Source organism: Stegodyphus dumicola, chromosome 8 (genome assembly GCF_044657685.1).
Source record: "Stegodyphus dumicola isolate Sdum_Otavi_A_Nest chromosome 8, ASM4465768v1".
Classification (NCBI taxonomy): Eukaryota; Metazoa; Arthropoda; class Arachnida; order Araneae; family Eresidae; genus Stegodyphus; species Stegodyphus dumicola.
This window is the reverse complement of record NC_140775.1, coordinates 115,335,797-115,348,143: the sequence shown is the minus strand read 5'-3', so window position 1 is coordinate 115,348,143 and position 12,347 is coordinate 115,335,797.

Sequence of the window (12,347 nt, the reverse complement as noted above, 5' to 3'; positions counted from 1 at the left end):
GATGCACGTGGCTTAGGGTCGTTGAAAATCCATTGTCAGTAGCGTGCTCAGTCAAAAGGTCACCACTTTTGGTGGCTGTGTCCTTAATGCATGATATAATTAAAGAAAATAAGTGTAGACAATCTCCTATAACAAAAGAATATATTAAGTACTAAATTACAATTTAAATTACATTGCAGAGATCAACGCTGAGCTCGGAACACAGTTCATGCTACCGCCGCGTACAGTTGTCTCACGAGAAGTCTGAGTGAGTAATAACGTCGCTTTGCTGCTCCGATTAAGAACTGGATTTTACACGTAGCGCCATCTCATGAATAGAAGTTGAAGTATCTGTCGGAACGCCACAGTTATATGCAAATTTTGTTTTCATTTTCATTAATAATTAAATTAATAAAAATCAACCATATACTAACTTTTTTAACTTATTAACATATTAACTTTAGATGGTGAATAGCCGGAATGATTGTTGCATCCTGGAGCAGTGCACTGACCCATTTTATTTCGCTGAGCAGTTTCAATGCAAATATAAACAAAACTTTCGTCTTATCCCCACGCTACATAGCGGTTATGATCATCAGTCGTGACGTCACGTTTCTGACATTTCTTCTAAGGCTACTATAAAGGGCTGCTATAATACTAAGGCTACTATCTCTAGTAGCTCTAATTTCTTCGGCTTCAATTTTGTGACGTCATGCTTACTCTATCTATTCTAACCTCCTTGTTTTAGAGCTAAACTGAGGACGGCGGAGGTCACGGATTGTTATTGAAAGTGTACGTAATAGATATTTTAATTTCTTAAGGATTTGTGAAAAACTCGAGTATTTCGCTATAGAAATAACGCATTTGATGCTGACGATTCTACATTATTTATTTATTCTACATTACCATTGCCTTAATTAAATTTTAGTGAAAATAATATATTTGGTGTTTTCCTATTTCGCATATAAAGAAGGGGTGCATACTTTTAATTTAAAATTGTAAATTTTAAACTAATGTATATATCAATGTACTTAATTTCATGTTTCGATGAGTAATTTATAAATTTTGAAATTTTATGTTTTAAATTATAATGTATTTCCCTCTACTTTTATTTGAATTTGTAGTGTATAAAAATGTAATACATTAGACATGCATTAAAGAATATGCAGTATATAATTCAAACTATGCACATCCTAAATTCAACATTTGCATTAAATTGCTTTGAGTTAAAAAATTTATTTAAGTAGTTTTAACTGTACCGATATCAATGTCGATTTCCAATAGTTTCTAGAATCTCCTGTATAAAACAAGTTAAATTCCTGTACAATTTTCGGTTAAATTCTTGTCAATATTATAATGCAAGATTTATAATTAGTTATTATATTTTTTAATGTGGTCTCCTTTTAGATATTACATGAGTTTTGTGTATATTTATTCAGATCAAAAAGTGCTTAGTTTTGGTTTTATGTAATTACGACAAAGCCTCGAGGGCTATCTGCCTAAAGTGAGGGTTGTCTTCGTGGAGGACATTCTGAGGAAAACTAGCTCGTATACACGTAACACATGGAGAAAACCACGAAAACGTCCATGCAACCAGCCCGTTCGCGGGATTCCAACCTTGGACCGAACTTCTAGTGTTCAGCGATTTTACCGGCCGTTGGTGGGATCGATTTAAAACGGGTATAAATATATATGTACTGCAATTTCTTTCACTGCATTTGTTAATATATTTATACAGTTATATATATATATATATGATGTATCAGCATTAGTCGTAGCTTAAATAATCAGACGATAAGTTTAAAAAACAGGATCCGTTTATTATTATTCAGGAGAAATAGCAGTTACAAAAATCAGATATCGGGAGTAAATAAAAAGAATTATTAATAACTTTTTTGTATGAAGTTTACTGCATCGTGACATTTAAGAAAAAGCCCCGATATTCCTTTTGTGAGTCCTTTTATAGCTTCTGGAAAGGCGGAACTTCCAAGAAATGACGTCAGCCTCGTCAGCAAATCCAGTTCGCTTTAAATATATCCAGAACATTCTAAAACTGTACGTGTAGAAAAAGGCGGGAAAAGCAACTTGACTACGGGGCTGTGGATTTAATTCCACGTACTTTCAAATAAGAGAACGTCGCCATTAAAAATGAAAAGAATATACAGTTAGAATTTTAAGTGTATTCTTGACTATGGAATTTTATTATTACAAATAATCCCCTCATCTGAAAAGGCTTGAAGCCGGGCGCCTCGACCATGAGACATTCCAGATAGAAAAAAATATTTTAAATAATTGTTTAATTTGTTTGAAGAACTGGCATCCAGAATTCGAGTTACAATAATATTAATCCTAAATAGACGATCTCACTATAACACAGTCAATAATAATATCAATATATAAATCGTAAATAATATATCTTAATATATTGACATTTATAGAAAATAAAGAAAAATAACATTATGCATGCATTATTGGAAAAACATTTCTCGAGAACAGTTTCAGTTCTGGATCCAGGTCTTTAGAGATTGCTGCAAAACATTAGAGCAGTTCTTATTTAACAAATCTTTCATTTACAGTTCGTCGTGGCTTTAATACTAAAAATTTCTATTTGAGGTGAGGTATTCCTCTATTTTTTTCTTCATATTATTGACAATTGCAATACTTGACTAATTTCTTAACATTTCCTTTTGACTTTTAGTTTGTTTACAGTATTTCATTTTGACTACTAATTAATATAAAACATTTATTTTGATAATAATCATTTTACACAATAATTTTACTCGTATTTTATAATTTATTATCGACAATGACAATTATGTCATATACTGCATTGCCGTTCAACACAACTTTCAACTTCAATAGTATTTTATAATTACCATTAATGTCATTGCCAAAAAAATTAACACATAAATACAAAATAAATACAAAGATACAAAACAACACACCAAAAATTTACAACACAGAAAATTAGACATTAAATAATTAGAGGTGCTCTAATTACCTTTAGTAGCAACCCCAGTTGAACGTTTACCAAAAGGAAGGTATGTCTACCTATTGGTGATTTAGTTTAAAATTTTCTGGTCTTGGTAGTGTCGTAGTCTGGAAACATGGACAATATCAGTCGCAGTGGCTAATCGCACCGAAGGTGCGAATAGCTAACAGGCTATTCACACCACCTACGTTCGCGCATGCAGCCCAGGTACAAGGCAGGCGGTAGTGAGAGCGAAGGTTGTTAACCCTAATTCAGCAATAGAAAGGGTTGTTAATAGTTCACCAGCAAGAGAATAATTTGCAAATAATAATTATCAGTTACAAAGACGAAGTCAATCTATATACAAGATAATGTTCAGGAAATGATTAGATAAAATAGGGATTTAATGATGGTTCTAATTGCAAGCGAGGACGAGTAATTAGTTAAAAAATCTTTAGTGTATTGACAAAAAGGCTACAGAAATTACTTAAATTCTTTTATGTAACAGAGGAACTTTTTTGCAAACTTAGACCCATAAATACAGGTGGGCTATGTGTTTCAATGTGATGATACACTTCTGGCTGATGAGTATGCTGCCCTGATTTGGATGGGTTTAAATGTCAGGGAATTCTGCTAATTACCGATGAAACCGTGTGCTGCCCGATACAACACTTATGTTGGTAGGTACGTTCGATATGTGAGAAGCTTGGCCCTGTGATGTCAGCTGAGTTGTAGCATCAATTAAGCAATTATTCTTGACATCCACTAGAAGGTGGAAATGTGTCAAGAAGTCGACACCAATAATTGCTTGAGTTACATCCGCAATAATAAAAGGCCAGTTGAAAGTCCGGCGCAAGTTTAAATCAAGTGTCAATAGTTTGGTGCCGTAGGTTGCAATTTGGGTACCATTGGTTGCATACAGTACAAGTTTATTAAGTTGGTGAGCATTTGTTTTAGTTCTCGGGAGCACTGATATGTCAGCTCCAGTATCTACTAGAAAATATAACTGAGTTGAACGATCAGCCAGTACTATTCTGTCGATGTGGCGGACATTCTGTTGGCCAGCAGAAGACCGCCCATTTAGTTTCCCGCTTGTTCAAAAGTGCATGGAGGGGCACACTTGCGAGCTTGAGCGCCAAAATTCATATGATAAAAACATATGCCACTTGTGGGTTCTTTGTACTGCGTTCGAGTATTAAGACGAGATGGACTCCTGCTTCGGGCACGAAATTTATTACGTGGGCCCTGATTTGATCGATTGTATCTCCGTGAAGCATGAAGACTTGTAGAGAGTTCAGATACTTTTTTGGTCAATTCAGCCACTTGTTGTTCGAGGGATGAACTGGAAGGTGCAGCATTAGCAGCACTGACATAAGCTAAGCTGGAGTAACAAGTTCATTAATTTTGTCAGCCATTGCTGCTAAACGGGTTAGATCTTCATTGGAAGCAGCAAGAATTATTTGTATGTTATTAGGGAGACGCGAAAGCCATAGTGACTTCAACAAGTCGTCACTAAAATGGCTTCCTGCCAGATCAAGCATTCGTGACAGCAAGTATGAAGGTCGCTGATCTCCAAGTTCAAGTCCTTGTAGTAAAGTACGTATTTTTGAAGATTCAATTTCTGAATAGATTTCAATGAGCCGCTGTTTCAGTTTGGAGTATTTGTCACAATCAGGTGGTTTGAGAATTAAGTCATGCACTGAATTCAGAATATCAGACTCAATTGCTGCAACTACATGGTTGAATTTTGTAGAATCCTCACTAATGCGAGCGATAGAAAATTGTGCTTCGATCTGAGCGAACCACAATGAAGGATTATTTTTCCAGAAAGGCGGTGGCTTCACCGCAACGCGTGTGATTTGTGGCTCTGGTGGAATATCGTCGGGCATACTGATAGATAATTTTCACTTTAAATAATAAACACTTAACAGCACAAATATTGTAGCAAGAAGATACACTATTGATATTTTACCATGATAACAATAAATATTTTAACCATGCAGAAAACATTTACGTAACGATACACACACAAATAAGACAGGGTCATCAATTACACACACAAATAATATTTTACCGAAATGCATTTAAAAGAAACCCTTATTTGAGAAAAAAAATGATGCGTTCATTTTGTATTGCGCACACACAAAATCACCACTTCACACTGCTAAGGCACTTTCGAAGGAAAATGGAAATCACTCCTGTAGCACATGGGAAAAAAAATTCACTACTTCCGAACACTGAGGGAAGAATTATGCCGTAGCACGTTGCAGAGAAATTACTGATGTAGCACATTTAGCGAAAATCACTATTGTATCACATTTGTCGCAAAAGTTGAATGATCGAAGAATTATTGCACGACTGGCGAAGTCAGCGGAACGGAACACATCACATTGATGATTTGCCGAAGCTCCTTGCGATGATATGCACGACTTTGAAAAAAACACGAGCAGTATATATCAATACTTCTAGAAATAACTGAAGTGGTACGTTGTAGCATACGTTGGTTGATCTTTACAATATGGTAACTGGTAGTTTGGCGACGTTTTGGAGGCGATAAAGGTTACTACCTGGGACTTTGGTAATAATGTGAGCAGTACTCAGTTCCGATTACGCATTATTTTGTGTGAGGGAAATGAGAGATCATGGGATATGTCATGTGATATTAATGGACGAATTACGGTTCTTTAATCGGAAAAGGGGGGGAATTTGGAAAAATATCTGTGGCTGTATATTATTTTGTATTAAGCTTCATTGTGTGTTGTGTGAAGTAGGGTTGAATAATTTTGGGATTGTATGGCGCTGTCTAAAGTGAATTCTAAAGTTTTATTACGTTTGTGTGATAATTCAAAAGAATTGGTTGAATGGTGCATGAGTGTAGGTTTAATTGCGGATAAGTATGAATGTCCAAAATGTGGGAATGAAATGAGATTGTGTGAAAGGAAGGATATTACTGATAAGTTTGAATGGCGGTGCAAGAAATCTGGTGAAAATGGACATTTTGTGAAACGGAGTGTAAGGAAGAGTATGTGGTTTGCTGAAAGTCGTTTCAGTATGGGTGAGATTTTATTGATTTCTTATTATTGGGTGAATAGATTGCCAGTTGATTATTGGATTTCGGATTTAGAAATTAGCAGTAGGACTGCAGCTGATTGGAATTCTTTTTGTAGGGAAGTGTGCGTGGAATTTTGCGAAAATGATATGGGTATGCTTGGTGGTATGAATGTTATAGTGGAAATTGATGAGAGTAAGTTTGGGAAGCGGAAGTATCAGAGAGGTAGGAGAGTGGAAGGAAAATGGGTGTTTGGTGGGATTGAAAGGGGTAGTAATAAATGTTTTTTTAAGGTTGTGCGAGATAGAAGTAAAGATTGTTTATTGAGTTTTATAAAAGAATATATTCTACCGGGTACTATAATTATTTCAGATTGCTGGAAATCATATGAATGTTTGGAAGATGAAGGTTTTAAACATCTTGCTGTGAACCACAAATATTATTTTAAAGATCCGGAAACAGGTGCACATACCAATACAATAGAGGGCACGTGGAGTGCTATAAAAAGCGCCATTCCGAGGCATTGTGATAAGGAGAATTTTGCTTTTTATTTAGCGGAGGAAGTGTGGAGGAAAAATTCGGAAAAAAAATCGTTCAATAATTTTATTGAATTCATAATAAAAGTGTATCCACCATGTAAGCAAGATTCTGAAGAAGATTAGGTTAGTTAGACTTTGGTAATAATGTGAGCAGTACTCAGTTCCGATTACGCATTATTTTGTGTGAGGGAAATGAGAGATCATGGGATATGTCATGTGATATTAATGGAGGAATTACGGTTCTTTAATCGGAAAAGGGGAATTATCGGGAAAAAATCTGGAAATTTTGTATTTGGCTTTATTCTGTGTTGTGTGAAACAGTGTTCTTAATTTTTGGATCCCATGGCCGTAACTAAAGTGAATTCGAAATTGGTATTTAGTGGTATTGAAAAGGGTAGTAATAAATGTTTCTTTAAGGTTGTACGAGATAGAAATAAAGATGTTTTATTAAGTTATTTATTTTACCTGGTACCTTGCTGTGAAATATAAGTATGATTTTAAAGATCCTGAAACAGAAAGAAGAAAAGTTTATCGGACACGTAATCAAGATTCTGAAGAAAATTAGGTAAGTTAGTATTTTTAATTATTTGAGGATATTATTTTTATGCATTGTTCTAAATGTAAGGTGGAAGTAAAGGAATTTGGTATTATTGGGAAAATTGTTATTAGCAATGATTTAGTTTAAAGTAATTAGGATTCTAAAATAATTTTTATTAATTTAATGTATGTGCTCATTTATATTTTAAGTAGTGTTTTTGAATTTAATTATATTTTAATTAAATGATAGTTATTTTGTGAATTTTATGTTTGTAGGAATTTGGTATACGTTTTAGTTGAAGTAAACGTGCATGGAAATAATTTAAATATCTGACACTAAGTATTTGTAATGGTTGCGGTATAAATTCGTTGGTGACGTTTATAATATAATACATGATTTAGAGGTAAAAGTTTTTGGATATTTTATTTATTTTATATGTGGAAATGTTCATATTTGGAAAGGGTAAATACTTTTTCGCGATCAGGTAATTTCATATATGTTCTCTTTACCGGGTTTAAAGATTGAGAAAATTGTCATGTATTTTCGTGAAATTTTTCTAATTTATGAGAAAAAAAGCAGTGTACATGGATATAGTGAAGAGTGTGCGCAATGCCATTTTTGTGCAATTCTGGGATGTTTTTTTTAAGTAAAAATAAGTCGGCGTGTACATGGTTTATGTGTATGTGTTATTTTGAAAAACGCGTAAGGAGTATGGTATTGTGCACTTTTTCCCAATTTTGCAGCGAATATTTGTCATGATTAAGCAGTTTTGTTAGATAAAATTTCTAGCATAAGTGTGATTCGCCTAGTAGATTGTTGGAAGAAGTGTTCAGTAGATAAAAAGAAAAGAAACATGTCTTTACTTCGTGAAGACAAAAAGGCGGCGGGGAAAAAAAATAGAGGGTTGCTGTAGGAGAAATGGTCGCCAAATTTTCGCCAAAAAAAGCCAAGTTACCATAATGTAAAGCTCAACCCATACGTTTAATGTCCATATTCGTTGTTATTTTTAGTCAGTTCTTCAGAATGCCTTGGATGCACGTGGCTTAGGGTCGTTGAAAATCCATTGTCAGTAGCGTGCTCAGTCAAAAGGTCACCACTTTTGGTGGTTGTGTGCTTAATGCATGATATAATTAAAGAAAATAAGAGTAGACAATCTCCTATAACAATAGAATATATTAAGTACTAAATTACAATTTAAATTACATTGCAGAGATCAACGCTGAGCTCGGAACACAGTTCATGCTACCGCCGCGTACAGTTGTCTCACGAGAAGTCTGAGTGAGTAATGACGTCGCTTTGCTGCTCCGATTAAGAACTGGATTTTACACGTAGCGCCATCTCATGAATAGAAGTTGAAGTATCTGTCGGAACGCCACAGTTATATGCAAATTTTGTTTTCATTTTCATTAATAATTAAATTAATAAAAATCAACCATATACTAACTTTTTTAACTTATTAACATATTAACTTTAGATGGTGAATAGCCGGAATGATTGTTGCATCCTGGAGCAGTGCACTGACCCATTTTATTTCGCTGAGCAGTTTCAATGCAAATATAAACAAAACTTTCGTCTTATCCCCACGCTACATAGCGGTTATGATCATCAGTCGTGACGTCACGTTTCTGACATTTCTTCTAAGGCTACTATAAAGGGCTGCTATAATACTAAGGCTACTATCTCTAGTAGCTCTAATTTCTTCGGCTTCAATTTTGTGACGTCATGCTTACTCTATCTATTCTAACCTCCTTGTTTTAGAGCTAAACTGAGGACGGCGGAGGTCACGGATTGTTATTGAAAGTGTACGTAATAGATATTTTAATTTCTTAAGGATTTGTGAAAAACTCGAGTATTTCGCTATAGAAATAACGCATTTGATGCTGGCGATTCTACATTATTTATTTATTCTACATTACCATTGCCTTAATTAAATTTTAGTGAAAATAATATATTTGGTGTTTTCCTATTTCGCATATAAAGAAGGGGTGCATACTTTTAATTTAAAATTGTAAATTTTAAACTAATGTATATATCAATGTACTTAATTTCATGTTTTGATGAGTAATTTATAAATTTTGAAATTTTATGTTTTAAATTATAATGTATTTCCCTCTACTTTTATTTGAATTTGTAGTGTATAAAAATGTAATACATTAGACATGCATTAAAGAATATGCAGTATATAATTCAAACTATGCACATCCTAAATTCAACATTTGCATTAAATTGCTTTGAGTTAAAAAATTTATTTAAGTAGTTTTAACTGTACCGATATCAATGTCGATTTCCAATAGTTTCTAGAATCTCCTGTATAAAACAAGTTAAATTCCTGTACAATTTTCGGTTAAATTCTTGTCAATATTATAATGCAAGATTTATAATTAGTTATTATATTTTTTAATGTGGTCTCCTTTTAGATATTACATGAGTTTTGTGTATATTTATTCAGATCAAAAAGTGCTTAGTTTTGGTTTTATGTAATTACGACAAAGCCTCGAGGGCTATCTGCCTAAAGTGAGGGTTGTCTTCGTGGAGGACATTCTGAGGAAAACTAGCTCGTATACACGTAACACATGGAGAAAACCACGAAAACGTCCATGCAACCAGCCCGTTCGCGGGATTCCAACCTTGGACCGAACTTCTAGTGTTCAGCGATTTTACCGGCCGTTGGTGGGATCGATTTAAAACGGGTATAAATATATATGTACTGCAATTTCTTTCACTGCATTTGTTAATATATTTATACAGTTATATATATATATATATATGATGTATCAGCATTAGTCGTAGCTTAAATAATCAGACGATAAGTTTAAAAAACAGGATCCGTTTATTATTATTCAGGAGAAATAGCAGTTACAAAAATCAGATATAGGGAGTAAATAAAAAGAATTATTAATAACTTTTTTGTATGAAGTTTACTGCATCGTGACATTTAAGAAAAAGCCCCGATATTCCTTTTGTGAGTCCTTTTATAGCTTCTGGAAAGGCGGAACTTCCAAGAAATGACGTCAGCCTCGTCAGCAAATCCAGTTCGCTTTAAATATATCCAGAACATTCTAAAACTGTACGTGTAGAAAAAGGCGGGAAAAGCAACTTGACTACGGGGCTGTGGATTTAATTCCACGTACTTTCAAATAAGAGAACGTCGCCATTAAAAATGAAAAGAATATACAGTTAGAATTTTAAGTGTATTCTTGACTATGGAATTTTATTATTACAAATAATCCCCTCATCTGAAAAGGCTTGAAGCCGGGCGCCTCGACCATGAGACATTCCAGATAGAAAAAAATATTTTAAATAATTGTTTAATTTGTTTGAAGAACTGGCATCCAGAATTCGAGTTACAATAATATTAATCCTAAATAGACGATCTCACTATAACACAGTCAATAATAATATCAATATATAAATCGTAAATAATATATCTTAATATATTGACATTTATAGAAAATAAAGAAAAATAACATTATGCATGCATTATTGGAAAAACATTTCTCGAGAACAGTTTCAGTTCTGGATCCAGGTCTTTAGAGATTGCTGCAAAACATTAGAGCAGTTCTTATTTAACAAATCTTTCATTTACAGTTCGTCGTGGCTTTAATACTAAAAATTTCTATTTGAGGTGAGGTATTCCTCTATTTTTTTCTTCATATTATTGACAATTGCAATACTTGACTAATTTCTTAACATTTCCTTTTGACTTTTAGTTTGTTTACAGTATTTCATTTTGACTACTAATTAATATAAAACATTTATTTTGATAATAATCATTTTACACAATAATTTTACTCGTATTTTATAATTTATTATCGACAATGACAATTATGTCATATACTGCATTGCCGTTCAACACAACTTTCAACTTCAATAGTATTTTATAATTACCATTAATGTCATTGCCAAAAAAATTAACACATAAATACAAAATAAATACAAAGATACAAAACAACACACCAAAAATTTACAACACAGAAAATTAGACATTAAATAATTAGAGGTGCTCTAATTACCTTTAGTAGCAACCCCAGTTGAACGTTTACCAAAAGGAAGGTATGTCTACCTATTGGTGATTTAGTTTAAAATTTTCTGGTCTTGGTAGTGTCGTAGTCTGGAAACATGGACAATATCAGTCGCAGTGGCTAATCGCACCGAAGGTGCGAATAGCTAACAGGCTATTCACACCACCTACGTTCGCGCATGCAGCCCAGGTACAAGGCAGGCGGTAGTGAGAGCGAAGGTTGTTAACCCTAATTCAGCAATAGAAAGGGTTGTTAATAGTTCACCAGCAAGAGAATAATTTGCAAATAATAATTATCAGTTACAAAGACGAAGTCAATCTATATACAAGATAATGTTCAGGAAATGATTAGATAAAATAGGGATTTAATGATGGTTCTAATTGCAAGCGAGGACGAGTAATTAGTTAAAAAATCTTTAGTGTATTGACAAAAAGGCTACAGAAATTACTTAAATTCTTTTATGTAACAGAGGAACTTTTTTGCAAACTTAGACCCATAAATACAGGTGGGCTATGTGTTTCAATGTGATGATACACTTCTGGCTGATGAGTATGCTGCCCTGATTTGGATGGGTTTAAATGTCAGGGAATTCTGCTAATTACCGATGAAACCGTGTGCTGCCCGATACAACACTTATGTTGGTAGGTACGTTCGATATGTGAGAAGCTTGGCCTTGTGATGTCAGCTGAGTTGTAGCATCAATTAAGCAATTATTCTTGACATCCACTAGAAGGTGGAAATGTGTCAAGAAGTCGACACCAATAATTGCTTGAGTTACATCCGCAATAATAAAAGGCCAGTTGAAAGTCCGGCGCAAGTTTAAATCAAGTGTCAATAGTTTGGTGCCGTAGGTTGCAATTTGGGTACCATTGGTTGCATACAGTACAAGTTTATTAAGTTGGTGAGCATTTGTTTTAGTTCTCGGGAGCACTGATATGTCAGCTCCAGTATCTACTAGAAAATATAACTGAGTTGAACGATCAGCCAGTACTATTCTGTCGATGTGGCGGACATTCTGTTGGCCAGCAGAAGACCGCCCATTTAGTTTCCCGCTTGTTCAAAAGTGCATGGAGGGGCACACTTGCGAGCTTGAGCGCCAAAATTCATATGATAAAAACATATGCCACTTGTGGGTTCTTTGTACTGCGTTCGAGTATTAAGACGAGATGGACTCCTGCTTCGGGCACGAAATTTATTACGTGGGCCCTGATTTGATCGATTGTATCTCCGTGAAGCATGAAGACTTGTA